The sequence below is a fragment of the Apodemus sylvaticus genome, chromosome 21 (genome assembly GCF_947179515.1).
Source record: "Apodemus sylvaticus chromosome 21, mApoSyl1.1, whole genome shotgun sequence".
Classification (NCBI taxonomy): domain Eukaryota; kingdom Metazoa; phylum Chordata; class Mammalia; order Rodentia; family Muridae; genus Apodemus; species Apodemus sylvaticus.
This window is the reverse complement of record NC_067492.1, coordinates 17,514,929-17,542,217: the sequence shown is the minus strand read 5'-3', so window position 1 is coordinate 17,542,217 and position 27,289 is coordinate 17,514,929. Positions and strand designations below refer to the sequence as shown.

The 27,289-nt window shown below is 41.9% G+C and overlaps 1 non-coding gene and 1 pseudogene across 1 annotated transcript; one reads left to right on the top strand and one right to left on the bottom strand.

Moving 5' to 3' along the window:
* Positions 1–6,273: 6,273 nt before the first annotated feature.
* Positions 6,274–6,380, top strand: LOC127672225 (U6 spliceosomal RNA). The gene has a single exon (XR_007974883.1). It is a non-coding gene; the product is annotated as a U6 spliceosomal RNA (small nuclear RNA).
* A 9,442-nt stretch (positions 6,381–15,822) lies between these two features.
* Positions 15,823–16,270, bottom strand: LOC127672096 (60S ribosomal protein L21-like; annotated as a pseudogene).
* Between the last annotated feature and the right edge of the window lie 11,019 nt (positions 16,271–27,289).

Sequence of the window (27,289 nt, the reverse complement as noted above, 5' to 3'; positions counted from 1 at the left end):
TGGGCGGGGCCAACCCTAGGCAGGTGTTCCTGAACTGAATAGGGAAGGTAGAGGGCAGGCTAGGGGAACAAGTCATTAAGCAACATTCCTTCATGGTCTCTCTCTGCCTCAGTTTCTGCTTCCAAGTCCGGTTTGAGTTCCTACCCTGACTGTCCTCAGTGATGGACTGTGATGTGGAAGTGTAAGACAAATAAAATCTTTCCTTCCTCAAGTTGGTTCAGTCAGTGTTTTATCACAGCCACAGGAAGCCAACCAGGGCAGGCAGTTTCTTATGAAGATGAATATAGTATTCTTATATGTTAGAGAAATCACACTCCTGATCATCCAAATGAATTGAAAATTTATGTCCACAAGACACCCTCACGCAATTGTTTATAGCAGCATTAATCATAATTGCTCCAAACTGGAGGCAGCTAAGATGTTTCTCAACAGGGACTATAGATCAATAAACTTTTGTATATCCACACAATGGGATAGTAGTAAAACAGAGATGGCATTGGGCAGATGACTCGGGTGATAAGACACTTGTTGCATAAGTATCAGGACCCGAGTTCAAATTCCTAACACTCATGTAAAGACCAAGTGTGGATCAAGTGACTGTAACTCTAGTGGCATTGGGGACAGAGTTGTAAGTGAGCTTCTGGAGTTCACTGGCCAGCTGGCCCACGAGTTTCAGTGAGAGATCCTATCTCAAAAAAATAAGAGGAAGAGAAGAAGAGATTCAATATTGACCGGTGTCCTTTGCATATGTATCCATGATGAGTGCATCCATACATGTATATGCACATACATATGCACAATTATATATATATATATATATGCATGTATATATATATACATATACATATATAGAAAACATGCAGTGTTATTTCTGAGACTGACTTAGTTGATTGGTGTGGTGTCACCATTTGCATCTGTTTTCCTGCAAATGAAATAATTTCATTCTTCTTCATGGAGGAGTAAAATTCCAGTGTGTGTGTGTGTGTGTGTGTGTGTGTGTGTATGTGTGTGTGTATGTATGTATGTGTGTGCATACCATCTTCTCCTTGTTCACCATGTTTTCTCTGCTCAGCCCTCTCTTGACAGGCACCTCTTTCAGCTCCCTGATTTAGATGTGAGTAGTGACGTGGTAGACAGCAAGGTGTAGGTGTCCCTGCGATGTACTGACTTGGAATACTTTAGGTACGGTCCCAGGAGTGCTGTGGCTGGATCACGAGGAAGAACTTTATTTAGCTATCTGAGGAATTTCCATATGTGGTTTTTGTAGAGGTTGATCTAGTTTAGCTGCCACCAGCCATGTATAAGGGTCTCGTTTGTTATCTGTGTTCTTGAGTATTGTCATTTTGATTGAGTTGAGATGGAATTTCAATGTAGTTTCAATTTTCATTTTTCTGTTTTCTAGAGTAAACTTTTTCTTTTTTCTTTTTTCTTTTTTCCAAGACAGGGTTTCTCTGTGTAGCTCTGGCTGTCCTGGAACTCACTCTGTAGTCCAGGCTGGCCTTGAACTCAGAAATCTGCCTGCCTCTGCCTCACAAGTGCTGGGATTAAAGGTGTGCACTACCATGACTGCTTTTTAGACTAATGCCCTCTCCATATGTGTATTGGCCATTTAGAGTAAGATATGAGGGTCTCTTAAATGGTTGTGTAAGTAGAGTTGTATTTCACTATTCCACAATGTAAAATTTTGAAAGGCATCATTAAAAAGATAGTAAGAAAAAGTGGTGATTACTAGAGTCTGGAGAAATAGAAAGAGTCAAGAGATAAAACGGGTGACTAAACATGTAAAAATTATTATTATTGGGTGAAAATGTGTATGTGTGCATGTGCCACACACACATGTGTCATGATGCACATGTGTCTTTCTGAGGACAATTTTATGGTTGTGTTCTCTTCTTCCACCTTTATGTGCGTTCTGGGGACCCCAGGCTTGCATGTTAAGTGCCTTTACTGAGCTGAGCCAACCTAAAAGAGATGCTTTCTAAGGCAGTGGAACTATTCTCTATAATACTGTAATGGTGGATACATGGAATCCTTCACAATTCATAGATGCATGCAGCTTTATAGTATATGTACTATAAATGTCAGCCAATAATAACAGGTTAACATTGTTTCATTACCTTTAACACTTGGGTCCACAGTGCAAGTGTGAGCAGTTGGGGAAATTACATGAGGGAGAGGTATAGTTGGGGCTTTGTACTGTTTAATCTTTCTGCAGATCTCAAACTTTTGTAAGAATAAGGTCGATAATACCCGCCCCCAATGTATATTTGTATCATCTCTTTCTTTTTAATTTTAATTTTTGGTTATATTCAACACAAGATATATTTTTAAACCAATCATAAAAATGATGCACAGGTTATTAAATGAACATAAAAAGATAAAGACTTTTTGTTTGTTTGTTTATTTTTAGTAGAGACTAAAATTTGGGCTCTTACTGTGTTACAAATCCCAAGATAAGAACAATTTTTAGACATTGGAGTTCATTGTAATAAGGCTGTACTTCAATGTCCCTCACATCCCCAAAGGATTTTACCTCCATAGTAGCTAAGCTAAGAGTTGACAGTTCTGCTGCGCCAAGGAATGAATTGTAGGCACAATTATTTGGATACAGATTTCCTGCTATGGTGACAGCTATTTGACTTGAGTGATTGTCATCATTCTCAGCCCACAGGGACCAGGTTACATTCATTTAAGAAATGGTGTGTGTTAAGATGGTCTATCCATGAAGTCATCATCAACTGTTTCAATGAACAATGGTTCTGCTTGGAGGGTGGCACAGACCTTAGGTGAGGGTAAGATTCTGATTCACTGGCTGTGATGATTTTGAAAAGCATTCATCTCAGAAAAAGTAATTTATAAGGTCATCTTCAGAACTGATATAATAATTATAAATATCAAGCAAAACATTCAGTCTCACTCTTTGTTGTTCTCTTACAAGCCACCTCCCAAATTAATTTTCTACATTTCTTTTGGCTGTATAAGTAATTTTGCAGTATGTAAACTGTTCTGAAAACCATAGTATAGAGTAAAAATATCAGATAAACAATCCTACTAATAGAGGCTGAGATAGGAGAAGCATGATTTCAAGACCATTATGTGGTACACAGCAAGACACTGTCACGTACAAACAAGCAGAAAGTGTATTTGGATTGTACAATATTGGACCTATTTCTCCAATTACCAAATTAGATAGACCACTGGGTGGCAGCCAACAAATTTCTAATTCCTCATATTTTTAAATTTCAATTGATTAGAATATGTTGGTAATATTAATTTTCTTTCTTTCTCCTCCTTCCTTCCTTCCTATCTATATAGCTTGCTTTCTCTCTCTCTCTCTCTCTCTCTCTCTCTCTTTCTTTCTTTCTTTCTTTCTTTCTTTCTTTCTTTCTTTCTTTCTTTCTTTCTCTCTCTCTCTCTCTCTCTCTCTCTCTCTCTCTCTCTTTCTTTCTTTTTCTCTCTCTCTCTCTCTTTCTTTTTTGTTTTTTTGAGACAGGGTTTCTCTGTATAGCCCTGGCTGTCCTGGAACTCACTCTGTAGACCAGGCTGGCCTTGAACTCCGCCTGCCTCTGCCTCCTGAGTGCTGGGATTATAGTGGGCACCACCACTGCCTGGCTGGTAATATTAATTTTCATATTAAAAGATATTAAGGAAAAGTGATTGTTACATCCTGTTATTTTTGTTGTTAGAGGTGGAATTGTATTTGTGTGGGTTTGCTGAAAGATTACTTTCTTGCTCTTTCTAGGGTATAGTTTCCCTCCTTGTGTTGGTGCTTTCCATCTATTATCTTTTGTAGGGCTGGATTTGTGGAAAGATATTGTGTAAATTTGGTTTTGTCATGGAATATCTTGTTTTCTCCGTCTATGGTAATTGAGAGTTTTGCTGGGTATAGTAGCCTGGGCTGGCATTTGTGTTCTCTTGGGGTCTGTATGATCCTGTATAATCCTGTCTGTCCAGGATCTTCTAGCTTTCCTAGTCTCTGGTGAGAAGTCTGATGTAATTCTGATAGGCCTGCCTTTATATGTTACTTGACCTTTTCCCTTACTGATTTTGATATTCCTTTTTGTCTAGTGCATTTGGTGTTTTGATTATTATGGGATGGGAGGAATTTCTTTTCTGGTCCATTTTATTTGGAGTTCTGTAGGCTTCTTGTATGTTCACGGGCATGTCTTTCTTTAGGTTAGAGAAGTTTTCTTCTATAATTTTGTTGAAGATATTTACTGGCCCTTTAAGATGGGTATCTTCACTCTCTTCTATACCTATTATCCCAAGGTTTGGTCTTCTCATTGGGTCCTGTATTTCCTAGATGTTTTGGGTTAGGAGCATTTTGCTTTATGCATTTTCTTTGACTGTTGTGTTAATGTTTTCTATGGTATCTTCAGCACCTGAGATTCTCTCTTCTATCTCTTGTATTCTGTTGACGCTTGCATCTATGACTCCTGATCTCTTTCCTAGGTTTTCTAGCTCCATGGTTGTCTCACTCTGTGATTTATTTATTGCTTCTAGTTCCATTTTTAGATCCTGGATCATTTTGTTCATTTCCCTCACCTGTTTGATTGTGTTTTCCTGTAATTCTTTAAGGGATTTTTGTGTTTCCTCTTTGAGGACTTCTAGCTGTTTACCTGTGTTCTCCTGTATTTCTTTAAGGGAGTTATTTATGTCCTTTTTAAAGTCCTCTATCATCATCATGAGAAGTGATTTTAGATCTGAATCTTGCTTTTCTGATGTAATGTTGTATCTAGGACTTGCTATGGTGGAAGAATTGGGTTCCGATGATGCCAAGTAACCTTGGTTTCTGTTGCTTAGGTTCTTATGCTCACCTCCCACCATCTGGTTATCTCTAGTGCTACCTGTCCTGGCTATATCTGACTGGAGCCTGTCCTTCCTGTGATCGTGGTTGTGTCAGAACTCCTCAGAGTCAAGTTGTCACTGTGATCCTGTGATTCTGGGATCCTGTGATCCTGATATCCTAGGTGTGTCCAAGTTCTTGGGAGTCAAGCTGCCTCTGAGACCCTGAGATCCTGCTGTGACCAAGCTCCTGAGATCCTGTGATCCTGTGGTCCTGGGCAAGTTAGAGCACCTGCCAGTGAAACTTCCTCTGGGTGTTGTGGGACTGGCTGTGGAGTTTGTGCCCAAGGTCTGCTCAGTGCCCTGGCCCAGACAGATTGGAAGCCTATATCATCTCTATATATCTGTCTCCATGTGGCCAATTCAATTTGCTGACAACATACTCAGAAATGAAAACATTTTAGTTTTGAAATAAACAGATTGTCCAAAAGAGGGTGCTAAAGACTTACAAAGGCATCTTCTTTGTTTATTCAAAAAGAAATTAAGTAGCGAGATAGACTCAGTGGTGGGGGCTCTGACTCAATATCACGTAGGACACATGTGCCTCTTTCCTGTGGCTTCTGTCCTTCTTTAGAGTGGTTTGTCCTCTGCTCTATTCCTTTTATTTTTGGAGTCAGTCTCTAGGTCAGGGTGACCTTGAACTTGCTATGGATCCTTGCTATAAGTCTGACCGTGAACTCTGGATCCTTCTGTTTTCACTCCCAAGTGTTGGGAATACCACTGCGGGACATTACACCTCTCAGTCCCTTGTCTGTTCTTTGGTTTTGGGTCTTTGGGAAGTGTAACAGTGTAATCTACCCTGTTGATACCAGTGTTGATATCAGTGCAAATCCTGGCTTTAAAGAGATTCCCAAGGAGGCTGGAGAGATGGCTCAGTGGTTAAGAGGACCCTGCAGCTCTCAACAGCTATGTCAGCTGCACACAGACACACAGGCAAATAAAAATTAAAAAAAATAACACACATAAATAAAAATTAAAAAAAATTAAAAAGGAAGATTCAGACATGTAAGCCAAATAAACTGTTTACTCTCTCAGTGTGCTTCTTTTAGTCATGGTTTGTCACAGCAACAGAAGGTAAACTAGGACATGAGAGAGAGAGAGAGAGAGAGAGAGAGAGAGGAATAAATACACTTAGCCATATCGTAGTTATTTGGGAAAAAAAGCTTATTCAATTGGGTTTAAACAGAAAAACTCATAATTCTAATTCTAATTTTCTCATTTTTATTTATTAAAAGATTTGCATTTATTTAGTTTTATTTGTATGAGTTCAAAGGAGGGATCCCCTAAAGCTGGCGTGAAACATGGTTGTGAGCCACCATGCAGACGCTGGTAATTGAACCTGGCTTTCTACAAGGATCAACCAATGCGCTTAACCACTGAGCCATCTCTCCAGCTGCAAATTCCTAACTTTCAAGAATTAACATTATTGTGCTCGCTTCGGCAGCACAGATACTAAAATTGGAGCAATACAGAGAAGATTAGCATGGCCCCAGCTCAAGGATGGCATGGAAATTCGTGAGGTATTCCATAATTTTTGGGCAGTGAGTAGGATGTAAAGTGAATAAGTAAAAAAAAAAATAAATTAAAAAAAATTAAACTATTTTCAGTGATGTACTAGAAATTTAGAGATATTCTTAGGTCATCTATTGACAGCATTCGCTTTGTCTGTCTGTCTGTCTGCTGTCTGTGCATCTATCCATCCATCCATCCATCCATCCATCCATCCATCCATCCATCCATGTAGACTGGGTCTTTCTTTGTAACTACAGTTGGTCTGGAACTTTTTATGTAGATCAGGAAACGGCATTGGATCCCTGGACTAGAGTTATAGGTGGTTGTTAGCTCCCTAGTGTAGGTGCTGGGAACTGAACCCAGGTTCTTTGAAAGAGCAGCCAGTGGTGTTAACCATGGACCCATCTCTCCAGCCCTCCAGTGATTCATCTGCCACTTCTTCCTTGCAGGAGGTACAGATGTCCTTGTATTCACAAGTGAGCACCTGGGCAGTGATTCTCATCCCATGGGTCATGACCCCTTTGGTGGGGGTGTTGAAAGACCCGTTCACAGGGGTTGCATATCAGAAATCCCGTGTACTGGATATTTAAATTAGGATTCATAACGCTAGCAAATTTACTGTTATGAAGTAGCCATGAAAACGACGTTATGGTTTTGAAGGGGTCAACACAACATTAGGAACTGAATTAAGGGGTCTCAGTATTGGGAAGGTTGAGAACCACTGTACTAAGAGAACCTGGAATGTTAGCACACAGGGTTTCTCCTTTAAAGTAAGCGATGGGCCATCTGTAATCCAGGTGATCTTTGTGCTCTCTGTGTGGCTGAGACTACACTGGATCGCCCCCCCCAGACCTTTATTGAGAGCTTGTTTCCCTCAGTCACGCTATAGAACCCATCTTTATAGATGATGTCATACATACTTTACAAAGAGTTTCAATGTCGCCATGTCTGATCTTTGTTTAGCTTTGTTTGTCCCTCTAGGAGATTTATAGTGTGCTTAATCGTGTTCATAGGCTTGAGCTAATTATCACCATGGAGGTTTTCACTAAATCGTGTTGTGTCTAAATATGTCTATAGTAAACCACTCAGGGTCAGACTCTCAAAGTTCCCACCAACATTGCTTATCCAGTCATGTTAAACTGAACTGCTTTCTTGTTCTCTGTTGGCCGTGGTGACCACGGAGCTCCCCTCCCCTCCACTTGTCATGCTGGCCTTGAACTCACGAAGATCTTCTTGCCTCTGTTTCATGAGTACTGGGATTTAAGCTGTGCACCATCACGCCCTGCTGACATTAATTCCATATCTTGGATATTGCGAATAATTCTGGAAGAAAGAGAGCAACACACAGCCAGGCGGTGGTGGCGCACACCTGCAATCCCAGCACTCTGGGAGGCAGAGGCAGGCGGATTTCTGAGTTTGAGGCCAGCCTGGTCTACAGAGTGAGTTCCAGGACAGCCAGGGCTACACAGAGAAACCCTGTCTCGAAAAAAACCAAATCCAAAAAGAAAAAAAAAAAGAGCAACAGACATATTTCCTTGATGTTCTGCTTTTCTATCCTTTAGAATCTCACTACTGAGATCATATGGTCATTCTATTAATTTTTTTCCTGAGGATCTAGAGAGATATGTCAGCAGTTAGGAGCACTGGCTGCTCTTCCAGAGGTCTCAGGTTTGATTCTCAACATCTGCACAATGGTTTACAACTGTCTATAACTCCAGTCCTAGGGGACGTGACACCCTCTTCTGACCTCTGTGGGCACAGCACACACATAGTATACAGAAGATATACATGCAGGAAAAACACTCATACACATACAATAAATATTATTTTTTTGATATTTTATTTATTTATTATTTTAAAAATTTGTTTTATTTTATGTGTACAGCTGTTTTCTCTACATTTATGTATTTACACCAAATGTAAACAGTGCCTGAGGAGGCCAGAAGAGGGCTTTGGAGCCTCTAGAACTGGAGCTGGCTCTTGTTAGCTATGTGGGTGTTGGCAGTTAAAACACCACCCTCTGGAATAATAGCTAACACTTGCTGAGCCATCTCTCTAGCTCTCTCTTTTTTTTAATTTTATATTTTGTTGGCATTTTGTCTATATGTCTGTGTGAGGGAGTTACAGACAGTTGTGAGCTGCCATGTGGGTGCTGGGAACTACACCCAGGTCTTCTGGAAGAGCAGTCAGTGCTCTTACCTGCTGAGCCATCTATCTAGCCTCTGGCCCTCTTATTTTTTTAAAATATTTATTTTATTTATGTGTATGTTTGTGCCTTTGCGAGTTTCTCTGCACCACATATCTGTGGGTGCTCCAGGGTGCTAGAAGAGGTATTGATCTCCTGGACTGGGGTTATAGCTGGTTATTAGCACCTGATGTGGATGCTGGGAACCCAATCTGGTTCTTCTGCAAGAACAGTAAGCACTCCTATGTGCTGAGCCATCTCTCTAATCCCATGGTCATTCTATTTTAACTTTTTCTTTTGTGGAACCTCCACATGATATTCTATAATGACCACTCTTATTCACACGCTTACCAACAGAGTTCACAACTTCCTCCACTTAAAAATAATCACCACAAATACTTAACTTTATCTTTTTGATAATAGCTATTTCAACACATGGGAGGTAGTATCTCATTTGTGGTTTCAATGTTATTTCTCTAGATAATTAGTGATGTTGAACATTTCCCCATATATCTGTTGAATATTTGTGAGCCTTCTTTTGAGAGATACCTACTTGGGCTTTTTATAACACCCTTTCTTTTGAGGCACTGTCTCTCTATATAGCTCAGGCTGGCCTCAAACTTGAAATCCTCCTGTCCCAGTCTTAAAAATTATTATTATTATTATTAATTTATTTTCTGTGTGTCTTAGTTAGGGTTTTACTGCTGTGAACAGATACCATGACCAAGGCAAGTCTTTTAAAGGACATTTAATTGGGCTGGCTTACAGGTTCAGAGGTTCAGTCCATTATCATCAAGGCATGACAGCATCCAGGCAGGCATGATGTAGGCAGAGCTGAGAGTTTTAAATCTTCTTCTGAAGGCTGGTAGTGAAAGACTGACTTCCAGGCAGCTAAGACTAGGGTATTAAAGCCACACCCACGGACACGCCTACTCTAACAGGCCACACCTCCTAATAGTGCCTACTCCTTGGTGCAGGCATATACAAACCACCTTAATGTATGTATGTATGTGGATGTTTTTGCCTATATGTATGTCTGTGCACCGTGTGTGTGTGTGTGTGTGTGTGTGTATGTGTGTGTGTGTGTGTGTTTATGCGTAGTTCCCACAGAGGCCAGAAGAGGGCATCAGATCCCCAGAGACTAGAGTTACAAATAGTTGTGAACTGCCATGTGGATGCCTGGAATCAGACCTAGGAAGGTGGTCTTAAGCCAATGGTCTTAACCATTAAACCACTTCCCTAGCTCCTTACCTCGGCCTTTCACTACTATGCTTATGTACAGAGTGAGTTCCAGGCCCAGGAGGGATACATACTGAGACACGGTCTGAAAAAGCAAGGCTGATACTAACCGTGTGGTTTGGAAATGGGCCTTTCGTTTGTTAAGGTTAATATTGCCAACTCGACACAATCTTGACTCACCTAGGAGACAAACCTGTGGGCATGACAACAAGGGGTTTTTAGATTGGGATGAGCTGCAAAGGTCTATATTAACTGTGGGCAGCATAGTTCTATGTCTTAGAGTGTAGGGCCCCTCTAAGGGCTGTGGTCCTGGGCTTTTTCTGTGGGCTGAGGTTCTGGTCTGCTTTATGGGTAGGGGTCCTGGGCTGATCTAGGGGTGGGGTCCTGGTCTGCTTCACAGGAAGAGAGTCCTGGGCTGCCTAAAAAAAGTAGAATGTGGTCTGAGATGCAGCATCCCTGCCTCTCTGCATCCCTGGTGTTGGATTACTGTGACCAGTCGGCTTACATTCTCTGCCAGGAGCTCTTTTCCTTGATAAATTACACCCTCAAAATAAAAACTCAAATGAACCCTTCCATCCTTAAGTTGCTTTTGTTAGGTGTTTTGCAGCCACAACAAGGCAAGGAACTAAGATAATGCGTAAGGGTGACTGCTTGCCCTCCGTTTTGTTAAGCCTCACTTCTTTCCTTCTCTCTTTTCCTGCTATTGAGTATATTGATTGCAATTGTGTGTGGTGGTGCACACTTGTAATCTCAGTTATCTGGGAAGTAGAGGCAGGAGGATGAGGAATTCAGGATTATCCTTCGCTACGCAGTAAGTTTGAGGCTAGGCTAGGCTATAAGAACCTCTCTAAGGAAGAAGAGTCTTGATTGAATAAGAAAAATCGTATGCATACATGTTTATGTATTTGTGTCAATGGTTGAATTGAAATTCCAAATTTGAATGTAAACATAACTTACATTTTGATAAGCATCAGCATAAGTGGTCTGATAAGTTTTATAAATAGAAAAACCTGGGTCACTTGCATACTCTTCTGGGATATTCTTAAACCAGAGGAAAACTGCTTCCAAGAATGAGTCATTTCTGTTCAGTGGTGTCCAGCATCGAAATGTCCGAGGGCCAGGAAGCATCCGGAACAGCGTTTACCTCTTCAGGTACACGCTACAAAAGAATTGTCCCAAGGATTGTTCGTATTTATGTCCTTGATGTTTCTATTTTAACAAAAACATCCTTTGACGGGAACGGCCTCTTACAGATCTCAAAGCCAGCTGCGTATTGCTGCTCAGCGCTCTCTGGTGATCTGGCTGTGTGCGGTTTCTGATCTGGAGCTGCCGATGTGCTCTGTGAGAGGTGACATCTTAAACTTCAGGAAGGCTTTCTTCTCTGTGGGTAGGAAGACTGGAGTGACGCGATTATCCATCCGGAGTGTGTTTCCTCTCAATTCTGTACTCAAAATATTTCTTTTCTTGAAGAAGAAATTAAAAAAAAAAAAGCAGCCCTGTTATCGGAGAAGGAAGGGGATAAAAGGATGAGCCTGCTCGTCTCTTCCAATTTCTTCTCAGAAAATGTGGCTAAGCAGGGGTTTCTAGGCATTGCTATATTTTTTAAATGAGAACTCATGAGCCTGCATTATTTTTCCAAGGAAGATATTATAGCAAGCTCACACTCTCCCACAAACTCTCCCTAGATGTAACAGCATCAACATAAAAAAAAAAAGCCACAGTATCATTTTAATCATTTACTGGCTGTGTGATCTTGGTCAGGCTGTTTAATTGTTTTTCTTTGAGACAAGGTAGCATGGAGCCCAAGCTAGCCGGGACTGGAGGCTAGCTGAGGATGACCTTGAGGTTCTGATTTGCCTGCTTCCACTTCCCAAGCACTGGGATTTCAGGCATGCACCACCATGCTTGATTTCATTTGCTGTTGGGGATTGTTACCTAGGGCCTTGTGCATGCTAGGTAAGGGCTTGGCCAACTCAGTTACATCCCCAGACCCATGCTATTTAATTTCTCTGTTCAAATATAAACTAAAATAGAGCAAGGGTGACTATTAAGTGAGATAAAGATAAACACACATACATTACCAGGGCTAATATCCAAGATATACAAAGAACTCAAGAAGGTAGACTCCAGAGAACCAAATAACCCTACTAAAAAATGGAGTACAAAGCTAAACAAAGAATTTTCACTTGAGGAATATCAAATGGCTGAGAAGCACCTAAAGAAATGTTTGCCATCCTTAGTCATCAGGGAAATGCAAATCAAAACAACTCTGAGATTTCACCTCACACCAGTCAGAATGACTAAGGTCAAAAACTCAGGAGACAGCAGGTGCTGGTGAGGATGTGGAGAAAGAGGAACACTCCTCTACTGCTGGTGGGAATGCAAACTGGTACAACCACTCTGGAAAGCAGTCTGGTGGTTCCTCAGAAAACTGGGCACAATACTACCAGAGGACCCTGCTATACCACTCCTGGGCATATACCCAGAGGATTCCCTGGCATGTAATAAGGACACATGTTCATAGCAGCCTTATTTATAATAGCCAGAAGCTGTAAAGAACCCAGATGTCCCTCAACAGAGGAATGGATATAGAAAATGTGATATATTTACACTATGGAATACTACTCAGCTATTAAAAACAACGAATTCATGAAATTCTTAGGCAAATGGGTGGAACTGGAGAATGTCGTCCTGAGTGAGGCTACCTAATCACAAGAACACACATGGTATGCACTCACTGATAAGGGGATATTAGTCCCGAAGCTTGGAATACCCAAGAAACAATTCACATATCAAATGATACCCAAGAAGAAGGAAGGAGAGGCCCCTGGTCCTGGAAAGGCTCAGTGCAGCAATGTAAGGGAATACCAGGACAGGGAAATGGGAAGGGGGTGATTGGGAAACAGGGGGAGGGAAGAGGGCTTATGGGACTTTCGGGGAGGGGGATCCAGGAAAGGGATATCATTTGAAATGTAAATAAAGAATATATTGAACAAAAAAATACATATATTACATATATATTTGTACATACATTACGTAATAATGTACATTACATATGTATAAATACATATAATGGTAAATGGTCATTAGATGCTAGTATATCCCTTTCTTCCTTTCTTTCCTTCTTTCTTTCTTTCTTTCTTTCTTTCTTTCTTTCTTTCTTTCTTTCTTTCTCTCTTTCTTTCAGATTTATTTATTTATTATATGGAAGTACACTGTAGCTATTGTCAGACACACCAGAAGAGGGCATCAGATCTCATCACGATGGTTTTACTCGGCTCTCATACATTACATCTTGACCACAGTTTCCACCCTCTGCACTCTTCCCAGTCCTCCCTCGATCCCATCTTCCCCAGATCTTTGGGTTTTTTTTTTTAGATTTATTTTTTATTTTATGTATATGAGTCTACTGTTGCTGTCTTCAGCAACAGCATTGGAGCCCATTACTAATGGCTGTGAGCCACCATGTAGTTGCTGGGAATTGAACTCAGGACTTCTGGAAGAGCAGTCAGTGCTCTTGATCTCATCTTTCCAGCCTGTTGTTGTTTTGAGACAAGGTTTCTTTGTGCTGTTTCGGAACTCCTGTTGTAGACCAGGTTGGCCCTGTAATCAGAGATCCACCTGCCTCTGCCTCCCAAATGCTGGAATTAAACTCATGTGACACCATGCCTGCCTCTTATTTGTATCAGAATGGCCCTCATAGATTCATATGTTCTCTATACTTGCTCCTTTAGTTGGTAGAACTATTTTGGGAAGGATTAGGAGTGTGTCCTTGTTGGAGAAGATGTGGTTTTGTTGAAGTAGGTGTGGCCTTCTTGGAGAAAGTTGGCCATGGGGGAGAGGGTGGGCTTTGAGGCTTCAAAAGCCCATAGAAGGCCCAGAGAAGATGTATGTAAGCTGTCAGCTACGGCTCCAGCACTATACCTACCAAACTCCATGCTTCCAACCATAAAGATCATGGATTAACCCTCTGGAACTGTAAGCAGCCCCCAGTTAAATACTTTCTCCTATAAGTTGACTTGGTCATGATGTCTCCTCATAGCAACACATTGATTATAAAGACTACATGTTTGCTAGGGTCCATTGTGTGGTGGGTCAGGTGATAACTTTTTTTCCCCCTCAAGACAGAGTTTCTCTATGTAGCCCTGGCTGTCCTGAAACTTGCTCTGTAGACCCAGAGATCTGTCTGGGTCTTCCTCCTGAGTGGTGGGATGAAAGGTGTGTGCCACCACTGCTTGGATCAGATGATAACTTTTAAGAGTTGTTTTTTTTCTTTTCTTTTTATTTAAAGATTTATTTATTTATTTTGTGTATAGGAGTACACTGTAGCTGTGCAGATGGTTGTGAGCCTTCATGTGGTTGCTGGGAATTGAATTTAGGGCCTCTGCTTGTTCTGGTCAACCTGGCTTGTTCCGGTTGGCCCCGCTCACTCTGGTTAACCCTGCTCGCTCAGTCTTTGCTCGCTCCAGCCCAAAGATTTATTTATTTATTATATGTAGGTACACTGTAGCTGTCTTCAGACACACCAGAAAATGGTGTCAGATTTCATTATGGATGGTTGTGAGCCACCATGTGGTTGCTAGGATTTGAACTCAGGACCTTCGGAAGAGCAGTCAGTGTTCTTAACTACTGAGCCATCTCTCCAGCCCAATAGTTGTTTTTTTTTAACCTTGGGGTTTCCAAGAGTTAAACTCATATCCTCAGGCTTGCCAGCAAACATCTTTGCCTGATAAACCATTTTGATGGCCTCATAGTAACATTTTAAAGTGAATTTATTTTAGTGAAAGCTCACTTATCATCTATATGATATATATTTAGTTTGGATTCTTCCCAAAGCAGACCCGGAGATAGGGACTTGGCAAGCTGTGGGGACAGTGAAGGGAAAGCAGGGGAACCATTTGGACAAGGGAAGGGACAAGGCTGTAAAGTCAAGGTCTTCAGGTCAGCTGCCACCACGGACTACTGGGATAACACCCTGAAAGGAATCTCTGAGAAGCAGGATAGACAAAGCACATCCCTCCAAATTGACTACGCGATGGATCACGCACCTGAGGAGTAACAGTCACTCCCAGGAAAAGCAGGCTAATGGTTCTGCACAAGTTCCCACGCTTTGGATTTTGTACTGGTTGTCTCTCTTGATGTCATGCAATTTGCTTCTATGCCGACTCTATTCCTAGGATATGGGTAATTATATTCAGAAGCGTGACTTGACTGAGCCTCTTTCTTGGCAAGAGTGTTTCATAAATGCTGTTGGGCATTTTCGTCATGACTACAAGATGTCTGTCTCTTCTGGAATGCTAGGAGCCATTTATAACTGTTGCTCGCCTTCCTTGGGACTTGGCAAATATTCCCCTTCTCATGAAAAAAAATTTTTTTTCATCTAATATTTGGTCACCTTGTAGTATAGCTGTTGTGTAGAAAACGGGTCAAATATTTGATTCCTTTGCTTATCTCCCTGTTTCCATAAAAACTCGTGGATTCCCTTGTCACTCTACCTGTTGCTAATGAAGGTTTTGATTTTTCCATTTCAGTAACATTTAAAATGCATATTCTGAAAATACATTTGATGTGTGTGCATTCTTTGAAGTTACTATTCCTATTTTTTTTTTTTTGATTTGGTTTTTTCAAGACAGGATTTCTCTGTATAGCCCTGGCAGTCCTGGAACTCACTCTGTAGACCAGGCTGGACTTGAACTCAGAAATCTGCCTGCCTCTGCCTCCCAGAGTGCTGGGATTACAGGCGTGCGTCACCACTGCCTGGCTGAAGTTACTATTCCTATCAATGCTTTGGACAGTTGGAGCCTCTTCAAATTGTCCCTTTTGGTAGTATCCTGGTAGCATTAAGAGAAGGAGGGGAGACCATGGTCAGGTATAAAACAAAACAAAACAAAAAAACCAAACAATAAATTTGAAAAAAAAAAAAGATCTGTCTGCTTCAGGTATGGTGGCATATCATCTAGTCTTTGTGTTTGCCATGCTCTAGATCTTACAACCTAAGGAAAACACTTTGCAGTCCGGGTCCTTTCTTTCTGATTTGTACGTTAGGCCATGAATCCGTGTGGAATGGGCTCCACAGCTCAGGCTCCTTCCCGTTAGTCCTCACACAGTGTGCTTCTCTGGGTGGCGCGGGCTGGCGCTTCAGCTGAACCCAGGCGCCCTTCTCTTTGGCTTCCTTTTTCTTCTGATCGTTCTCCTTCACCCGCTCCAGGAAGCCGTCTCTACGCTTCGAGTGCTTGATGTGTTCAGTCTGCACATTGATCCTCTTGGCCAGAATCTGCCCTTAACTTGCTTGTTTATAATGATGCCCAGGGCATGCTGGGTAACACTGCAGACTCTTCCGGTTTTGCCGTGGTAACACTGACGGGGCATTCCTTTTTGATCAGTGCCCATTGCCTTGCTGTCTACAATATCACTCCCTTTGTAGATTCGCATGCATGTGGCCAAAGGAACAACTCCACGCTTCCTAAAAGGCCTAGAGAACATAGGCATAGGGTTTGTAATCCTAACACATGGGAGGGGAGGCGGGGGGATTCTAAGCTCAAGACCATCCTTTAGTACACAGCAAATGCAAGTTCGAGGCCAGCCTAAGCTTTGTGAGACCCTGTCTCAAAGAACAAAACAACAACAACAAAAAAAATCGATGTTTTCTTCCTTTAGAGAACAAAATGTATGTGCTGGGAGTATTGAGTACTGCTGTTCGAATCTGCCGCTAGGCTTTCTTTTCCTCGGCAGCTCCTCATGTTTCTTTCTTCCTTTCAGTTTATTTGATGTGGTGTCTGCACGTAGCTTGTTCACGTAGGCAGGTGTGACGGGTAGGAGGTCCATGCTGGGTGCGTTCCTCTACTGCCTGCTATTGTTCTCTGCTTGGACTTTTTGAGATAAGATCCCTCGATGAACCTGGAGCCGACCATTTGAGCTAACTTAGCTGGCCAGTGAGTGCCTTACATCCTCCTGCTTCTACTTTCCAGTGCTGGGGTCACGGACCTGAATGGTTATGCCTTGATTTTACTGTAGGTGCAGGGGATCTGAACTCAGGTCCTCACGATTTTGCAGAAAGCCTGCCCACTGAACCTTCTCATTAGACCCCCGTTTCTTTCTGTCTTTCTTTTAGTATGGGATCTTGCTATATAACTTGTGCTTGCTTTGTTGGCTTTGAACTCAGGCCAATCCTCCTGTATCAGCCTCCTGAGTGCTGGCATTACAATCATGTGCTGTGCTACCACTTCTGGTTTAATATGTATTTTTTTTAAAACAAAAAAACCCACACTATTCAGTGTGTGTGTGTGTTTGTATGTGTGCATACACCCCCCCATGTGAGCATGCTTGTACATGCACATACCGAGGTACATATGTGGGGGTCAGAGGACAACTCTTCTTCCATCATGTGGGTCCCAAGGATTGAACTCAGGTCATCATGCTTGTTGGCAAGCACCATTGTCTGCTGAGGCAACTTGCTGGCTCAGAAGATAAGTTTTTTTTAAAATTAATCATTCCATTAGTTTACATCTCAAATGATATCCCACTTCCCGGTTACCCCTCCACTACTACCCCATCCTACATCTGTCCTCCCTCCTCCCCTTTGCCTGTTTGAGGGTACTCCCCCCAACAACTCACACTCAACCCACCACTCTAGCATCCTCCTATGCTGGGGCATCAAACCTCCCCGGGACCAAGGACCTCCCCTCCCATTGCTGTCAGGCCAGGCCATCTTCTGCTACATGTGTATCTAGGGCCATGGGTCCCTCCAGGTACACTCCTTGGTTGATGGTCTAGATGCTGGGAGAACTGGGTGGTCAGGCCAGCCTATGTTGTTCTTCCAATGGGGTTGTAATCCCCCTTCACTCCTCCAGTCCTTCCGCCAGCTCCCCCACCAGGTACCCTGAGCTCAGTCTGATGGTTGGCTCTAAGCATCCACATCTGCATTGGTCAGTTGCTGGCTGGATCTCCCAAGTAACTGACACACACACACACACACACACACACACACCCCGACAGGAACATTTCTGGGTTAAAAACTTTGAAATGGGTGGGTGGCCCCATCCCTTGACCAGGGGCTGTGCCTATCTATTGGAGGTGGTCTCAACAGGTTCTATCTCCCCCTTCTCTGCGAATTTTGGCTAAAGTCACTCCCAAAAGATAATTCTTAAGCTGTCTTTAAAAACAATATATATGTATTTTCATTTACGGATATGTCTGTGTGGATGCATGCCACACGTGTGTGGATGTGAGAAACCCTGGAGCAACAGTTACAAGTGGTTGTGAGCCACCTGACATGGTTTTGGAAGAGCAGAGAGTGCTGAACCTCCCTGTTTCGACAACAACCCTAACCCAGTTCTTTGAATGTCCTCACGCAGGGCATGTAGGACAAGCGTGCGCATTGTCACTGGCGGTCGTGATTCATCTCCATTCAGCAATAGATTAATGAGACGGTAATAAAGGAAGTTGTTTCGGATCACTTTAGACTGAAGAAAGCGTGGGAACAAACAACTTGGCAAAAGCAAGAAATCCAATTTGGATGGAAGTGTGGTTACAGGGAGAAACGCAGTCGGTGCTAAGTCTAGGGAAAAAAATGTGTGAAGCCTGTGTGGAGGCGCCTGGTGCTGCCAAGTTGGTGAGCAGAGTATCTCGTCTTAAAGGAAAGAATCACAGCTCTGTCCGTGAATCACAAAGATGATGGGGCAGTGGGCAACGGACGTGGCAGGGTCAGAGTCAGGCAGACCTGGGCTCAAATCACGACATCGCCATTTATTGGATATCAGCCTAACTTTACGGAGGTTGAAATACATGCGTCCACCTTTTTTCTTTTCTTTCATGATCTCAGTAGTAAACCTTATAATTAAGACCTTATGTACACTAGGCACACAGTGCCACTGAGCTATGTCTCTAGCCTTTTCACTGGGATGTGTGTGTGTGTGTGTGTGTGTGTGTGTGTGTGTGTGTTTGACTGAGAGGGTGGAAGCTGAGATGGGATCTCACATAATTCAGCTTTGAACTCATTGTGTAGCCAGTGTATGTGTCTGTTTGTGTGTGTGTATGTGTGTGTGTGTGTGTGTGTGTGTGAGAGAGAGAGAGAGGGGTCTTACATAATTCAGCTTTGAACTCACTGTGTAACCAGTGTGTGTGTGTGTATGTATGTGTGTATGTGAGTGTATGTGTGTGTATGTGTGTGTTCAGATTTGAACTATGTAGCTAAATTACCTTTGGTAGACTATTAAATTACCTTTAATAGACTTTGTGTTTTCCTGTCTATACCTCTCAAGTACTGTTATCACAGGGGTACACAACCACACTCACTCAATTTTATCCCCCCCCCTTTTCTTTTTCTTTCTTGCTTTTTTTTTTTTTTTTTTTTTGAGACAGGGTTTTACTGTGTATCCCTGGCTGTCCTGGAACTCACTTTGTAGACCAGGCTGGCCTCGAACTCATAAATCCAACTGCCTCTGCCTCCCAAGTGCTGGGATTAAAGGCATGCGCCACCACTGCCTGGCTTTTATCCCCCCCCCTTTTTTGCTTAAAATATTTTAATCAAATCAATTAATTGTGTATGTAAACTTATAGACCAAAGGTCAATCTTGGCTACTGTTTCTCAGAATCTCTGCACATTGTTTTTTTGAGACAGACATCTTTCAGTGGGAGTAGGGGCTCGCTAAGTAGGCTAACTAGCCAACCAGCCCCATGGATCAAACTGTCTCTGCCTCTTTATGAAGGATTGCCACCATGCTTGGCTTTTTATGTGGAGGCTGGGACCAGATCAGGTCCTCGTGCTTGTGGGTAAGCACGTGAAAGCACTTTAGGACTGAGCCATCACCCAGCCTGAGAAAAATCCATTATTCTGTATGTAGATGGACACAAGGGAAGTTCACTTGGGAGCTCTTCTTTTTTGTGGTGGAGACAAAGCTATATTTCCCATCCTTTCTGTCTCTTTCCTGCTCTATTTCCATCATAATTATTGATTTAAAATCATTTATATTTTGATGTATGTATGTATGTATATATGATGATGTATGTATGATGTATGTATGTATGCATGCATGATGCATGTACATATGATGTATGTATAATAAATATATGCATGCATGTATGTGTGATATATATATGATGTATGTATGTTTGTATGTATGCAGTGGTACTGGGGATCAAACTGGGCCTCACACATGTTATGCAAGGAGTCTACTACTCCATTCTAGATTTGATCTTGACAGAATCTTGGGAAGGGTGGTTACTTCTGTTTTCCTGAGGTAAGACACCATCTCCATGTTGATCATGTTGTCACTCACAGACAAGAGAGTATCTCCAAATTTTATTTTATTTCTTTCTCTTTTTCCCCTTTTATTGAAAATAACTCTCTCTCTTTCTCTCCTCTCCCCTCTCCCCTCTCCCCTCTCCCCTCTCCCCTCTCCCTTCTCCCCTCTCCTCTCTTCTCTCCCCTCTCTCTCTCTCTTGGTTTTTTTAGAGACAAGGTTTCTCTGTGTAGCCCTGGCTGTCCTGGAACTCACTCTGTAGAGCAGGCTGGCCTTGAACTCAGAAATTCGCCTGCCTCTGCCTCTGCCTCCCGAGTGCTGGGATTAAAGGTGCGTGCCACCTTTGCCTGGCTCCTTTCTACCTCTCTGTCTCTCATTAGAAAACAAAAAACAAGCTTCTGAGGGATAATAATAAAATAAAATATAATAAGATTAAAAAAAACATAATAAAGTAAAAAAACCCAACACATTGGAATAGGGCAGAACAAACAAACAGAAGGAAAAGAGCCCAGGAAAAGGCACAGGAAATAGACAAAGACACAGGGATCCACTTATTCACACTTTCGGGAATCCCATAAAACACCAAACTGGAAGCCACACTGTATATAAAGGATCTGTAGGATAGCTATCTATATTATCTATGTATTATCTATATCTCTATTTATATCTATATCCATATCCATACCCATACCCAATCTATATCTAATCTATGTCTAATCCATATATAATCTATATCTATATTTATATTTAATCTATATCTAATTTAATCTAATCTCTAGCTCTCTATATCTAATCTCTATCTGTATCTAATCTCTATCTCTAATCTTTATCTACATCTAATCTATATATTTATTTCTATATCTATGTATATTTCTATATCTATATCTAATCTATATCTATCCCTGACAAGATATTATGAGACAGGGAAACTCCAAAGCCGCCATGGGGTTCATTTCCTGCTGGGCATGCAGCCAACACTTAAGAATAGTTTGTTTTGCTGAATACGGCTTCACTGAGTCTTTCCAGAACAAGGGGCCACTCCTCCTTTCTTCTTGTACCTCATTTGATGTGTGGATTATGTTTTGGGTATTCCAGGGAGTTGGGGGGCTAGAAAAGGGGAAATCATTTGAAATGTAAATAAAAAATATATCTAATAAAAAAAAAAAGAGTAGTTTGTTTCCCCAGTGCGATTCCCTTGGAGAAAACGAAATTTTTCATTTGCAAGTGCTTGTCAGTTAAACAGCTTCTGGATTAGGGATGGGGGCGTGTGCCCACTTCTTTCAACTCTAGGACCCCTGTGTCCACTGCCTTGGTCTCTGTGAGTTAGTAAGTTCAGCAATTGTGTTGGTTTAGAGGCCTCCTTTCTTGGTATCCTCCGTCTCCTCTGGCTCTTACACTCTTTCTGCCTCCTCTTCCATGGGGTTCCCTGGGCCCTGGGGGGAGGAGCTTCATCGGGACACCCCTTTTAGGGCTGAGTGTGCCAAGCCTCTCACTCTGTGCATAAAGTCTGGCTGTGAGTCTCTGTGTTTGTTCCCACCTGCTGCAGGAGGGAGCTCCTCTGATGACGGCCGAGCAAGGCACTGGTCTATGAGCACAGCAGCATGGCATCGGGAGTCATTTTATTCTTACTATTTTTAATAGAATAATTGTATTTGATTTTATTATTTTACTATAGGTCCTTAGGCTATCTAGTCTCAGGTTTTTGATCACCCAAGCAATGTGAGTTACGGAATGTGAGTTCCATCTTGTGAAGTAGACCTGAAGTCAAATTAGATATTGATTGGTCACTCCCACAAGCTTTGTGCCACCATTGCCCTAGCATATCTTGTAGGCAGGACACCGTTGTAGATAAACAGTTTGTGACTGGTGTTTACATTTCTCCTTTGGTAGGATTCAGAGTATCTTTATGTACCAAGGACACCTGCCTGTAGGGTGTGAAGTCTCTATGTAAGTATCTTTAATGAGTTGTGCAGGTGTGTCTTCAGTAATGGAGAGTTGCTGTCAGTGGCCCCTTGTTCTGGAAAGACTCAGTGAAGCAGTATAGGGCAAAACCAGAACAGGGAAGTGGGAAGGGTTGGGTGGGAAAACAGGGGGAGGAAAAGGGGCTTATGGGACTTTCGGGGAGTGGGGGTCTAGAAAAGGGGAAATCATTTGAAATGTAAACAAAAAATATATCGAATAAAAAAATAAAAAAAACAATAAATAGATCTTGTGCGTGTGTGTGTGTGTGTGTGTGTGTGTGTGTGTGTGTGTGTGAGAGAGAGAGAGAGAGAGAGGGAGGGAGAGAGAAATCTGGATTCTCTGATCTGTCTTCTGCTTCACAGACCCAGCTTCTCACACCTCCAGCACACTTATTGTCTCTCAGCAGAGGACTAAAAAACTGAAATAATTAAACAATGATGCACAAGGGGCCAGGGGGAGATCTTTCTCAGTAGAGGCAATGCAGAGAAACAGAGCCTTGATGGGTACAGCAGAAGAGGCTTCACCTATGTGAATACGGGTTGTCTGGGAAATTAAGAACTAGGAGAAAATCACTCCACCAAACTTAGGAAGTCCAAAAAAATAGACTTGTGGAAATTCATGTGGGGCTCAAGAAATTATAGGCAGGAAAATAAGAAAGTACATTTACATAGGAAAGGAAACCAGTGTATGGGCTGGGAAGTCAGGACTAAGGACTTAGACCTGAAGGAGATCTTAGCTATGTCTTGGTGGACATCTATGGGCTGGAGAGATGACTCAGTGGTTAAGAACACTGACTGCTCTTCCAGAGGTCCTGAGTTCAAGTCCCAGCAACTACATGGTGGCTCACAACCATCTGTAATGAGATCCAGTGTATTCTTCTGGTGTGTCTGAAGACAGCTACAGTGTACTCATATAAATAAAAATAAATAAATCTTTAAAAAAATCATATTTTTAGAGAGGCCAGCTCGGAAGGGATGGAACCATGCTGGAGTGTTGATAGTAATCAGTCTGGCCCTAGAGAGACTACATTTTAGAGATCATACACACAAAAGACCAACTTCACTGTTAATCTACATGAAAAGGAATTCATAAATGTAAATTGCATAAAGGGAGTTTTGAGATAGAAAATTTCAACAGTTTTATTCTAATTAGTGGGTAGAAGTATGGCCATGCAAATTTAAATTTGTGTGTAAGATTCCTGTTCTGATGGTTCAAAACTCTACTTGCACACACTCACATTGTTAGGTGCCTTGTAAGAACAGGTTACAAAATCTTTATGTCTTAAGAATTATGAGTGATCCTATTAGACTGTCACTATCACTATGCTGAGCATTCTGATTGACTCCAAGAGAAAAAGAAAAAGAACCAACAAAAGATAAAGCAATGCACACACTTTCATTACATATAGAGGGATCTGTGTAGTCCTGTTATATAAGCTTTCTTTAGCCTCTAAGGACCACCCTATGCTCTTGGCCAATGTGAGCTAGTTCATATTTTCCTCTGTTTTATGTCCTGGGACCCTGAGTGGCACAATGCTCTTGCCTTATGAGTTCTTTACGACTTTATACAGGGGATGTGGTTTTCTAGCTAATGCTGTTAAGAGCTATTTGCTACCCAGTGACCTTTCTTTCTGCAATTTATTTTGTGTTCTGGTGAACATTTTTGACCCATAAAGGCTGGCAAAACTGCGTAAATGATACAAGTAAACTTACCCTAAAGGAACAAAGGCTGCTATCATGCAAGTTCGGTAGACTATAATGACCCAATGAAATGAGAGAGTAATGGAGATCTTTACAGAGGTCATAAACATCTCAGCAGCCCAGAGGGGGTAGGCTTCAGTTTGCACAGGCACCTGGAGGGATCTACGGCAAGAGGCATGACATGACTCTGGTGAACTTGGGTGGGCCTTTGCTAATGATCACCCCAGAATGCAGTTCTGGAATACGGCCAGGTTGAGGGCTGAACTTGAAATAAGCATTGAAATTGTGGGGACAAGTCAAAAGGTTTTTAGTGTGTGTTTGTGTGTGTGTGTGTATGTATGTGTATATATGTGTGTACACATGTGTGTATATGTGTGTATGTGTATGTGTGCATGTATATATGTATGTATGTATGTATGTGCGTGGAGGTCAAAACACAACTTGGGGTCAGTTTTCCTTCCACTATATGGGTTCCTAGAATTGAAATCAGGTCCCCAGGCTTGGTGGCAAATACCTTTATCTGACAAGCCATTTCATCATGTCCCCTCCCCAATCAGTTTTAATCTCTCCTACTCAATCTTATAAAGAAGGAAATGTGTCCCTCCAGGAGTCCCATAATGTGTGTGTTTATAGACCATAGTTGAGTGACAACAACCACCCCCACCCCTATCCCCCCCACCAATAAGGAGAGCCGGGAGAGACAATTTTACAGTGTTTCCTCTCATCAAAGTAACGCAGGCTTGTCTCTCGCTTCCTGACACAGAAAATTGCATTTTGTCACCCATTTGTCAGTTCTTACAGATTTTAAGATAATTAAAGAACATTATAGCAGGTGACAGCTGTTGCCGAATGCCGTGTTCCTAGTTCTTCTGCTTGTTGGACGCCCATGAATCTCGGATGATGATAGCTTACTGTTCCAGGTTTAATTAGCTGCTTGTTTTGAATCTGTCTAGGCTCTCAGGTGTGGGGTTATCAGGCTTACAGCTTGTCGAATCTGAGCCATGTTCATCACTGCCTGGCAGACCTGAGTCTGACCAACTCAGAGATGAGGCAGCTGGGGGTCCTTTGACCCTTATCAGACAAGGGCACCGCAGGGGTGAGGATGCTGGTTTTGGTGCTAGCTATTAGGAGCATCAGGTGCTGATTGGTTTCCTGGTACTCTTGAACCAAATTGTGCTTTTGATTTTGAAATGTGTTCTCTGATTAAGTCTCCTTCAAGGCCACCTCTTCTATTACACTGCACTGCAATCCTAATCCACTGAGATTCATTTCCAAGTTAGACTGCTGAAGACAGACTCCTCCTCTGACATTCAGGAGGGAGAGCTGAGCGGCCTCAGCATTGGCTTTCAGAATATTTCCTCTTTTCTTAGAGGATTTGAATGCTATTATATTACTTCAGAGACACTAAACTCCACTGCAAACTCCCTGCTCCTTTTCTCCTTACTCTGTCCTGGTAGGAGTGAGTTTTTGTGTGCATGTGTATATATGTATGTATTGTATATATTTATATACATGTATATATTGTATATTTTTTTAAAAAGCACACAGTCTTATGGTTGCATCCCCAATTATACATTTTTTTTGGTAGCTAATCTTAAAACACAAAAAGGCTTTCAGGAGCAGTTAAGAAATTAATAATTGGCTGGGCGGTGGTGGCACACGCCTTTAATCTCAGCACTTGGGAGGCAGAGGCAGGCAGATTTCTGAGTTTGAGGCCAATCTGGTCTATAGGGTGAGTTCCAGGACAGCCAGGGCTACACAGAGAAAGCCTGCCTTGAAAAACCAAAACCAAAAAATTAATAATTATAATAATTATTTCTAAAAGTTTGTGTGTGTGTGTGTGTGTGTGTGTGTACCCACCAAGGTCAGAAAAGGACATTGGATTCCCTAAAGTTGGAGTTACATGTTACATGCAGCTGTGCAGTTGTGTGCTGCCTGACATGGATTTGGGAGCCAAGTTTTGGTTCTCCAGAAGAGCAGGAAGTGCTCTTAACCACTGAGCCTTCTTTCTAGATCTTTATTTTTGAGGCAAAGTTTCATGTAGCCTGAGGTGGCCTTGAACTTGTTGTGTTACTGAAGCTGGCTTTGAATTCCTCCTTCTCCTACCTCCAAAGAGCTAGGATTACAGGTGTATACCACCATGTCCAGAAAAATTATTTTCTAATTGGTACATGATAATCATATACATTATAGGAATAGTGTGATAATTCAATACATATATACAGTGTCGTGACTAAACTAGGGTCATTAGCATTTCTAGCTATTTATACACTTGCCATTTCTTTTCTGTTTAGAACCTACATATGTCTCTCATCTAGTTCTCTGCAAAATATATAATAAGAGTAGGTCAGAGTCAGCCTACTGTGCAGTAGGATACCAAAATGTAGTCTTCCTATCAAACTGTATTTTGGTACCCACAATCCAACCTTCCTGTGTCTACAGGGTTTTTAACATGAAAACCTAACCCAAGGGAAAACTTAAAGCCAAACAATATCCTCTGAGTTGCTAAAAGTATTAAAGTAAATGCATTGATTTTGTTTGAATCCTTTCTGTCTCCCTGTCTGTCTCCTTGTCTATCTGTCTCTCAGAATCCGTCTATCTCTCTCTTGTAAACCAGGCAAGCTTCTGCTCATTTCAAAGGTCTTTCCAGAAATGCAACCTCTTTTTTTCAGGCTTCTCTGATTCCATGTAGCCATCTAGACCCTTTCTTCTCTGGTTTTGCATCTTTCACTCTTTGCTTGCACGGCCAGTGGAGACTCTGCCAATATTAACAAGACTTTATTATTTCACCGTCTTCAGTAGAACTTGCACATTCCGTGAGATTCATTCCTAGGAAGATATAAGGTCTAACTGACTTTGCTTTATGTTTCAAGGGCTGATAGAGTCTTAGGAACTTACAAACATCAGTAGGAAGTTCATAAAAGATTCTTTGAATCCTTCATTTCAAAATTCCTTCTTATGGTCTCCATCAATCCTAAACTATTATGTTATGTATTTGTATTTACTTCTCTCCTTTGTTCAGGCTGGCCTTGAACTTGTGATCCTTCTGCCTTAGCCTCTTGAGTAGCTGGGGTTACAGCCCTGTGCAGTTACACCTGGCTCTCTCCTCAACTCCAATCAAGCCTATACAATGGATGACTTGCCTTAAGCCTGACTTTAAAATCTCAGCACATATTAAAACCCTAGCCTTCCCTTGCTGGGCACATTACCTAGCCGCTAGTGACCTGGCATGTTCCCTTAGAGTGATAAGCAATGAGCTCAACCTTATTTAATCAGCACATGCTTTGGTGATATTTTCGAAGGAACCAACATTTAATACCATTTAACATTTAATATCGCAGCTCATGTTTTACCTTCTTGTGCTTCTGGTTTACTATGGAATCTTGGGAATAAGTTATTTTCTATTTCCATTTCCCGTGTGTGTGTGTGTGTGTGTGTGTGTGTGTGTGCACTTTGCATGTACGCATATGGAACCACAGGGTTTGATGTCCAGAATCGTCTTTGTTAGATTCGATTTTATTGAGGCACCCAACTCAGAGCTCGCCAATATGGCTAGGACTACTGGCCAGTTTGCTCTGGGCTCTCCTGCCTCCACCTTTGAAGCT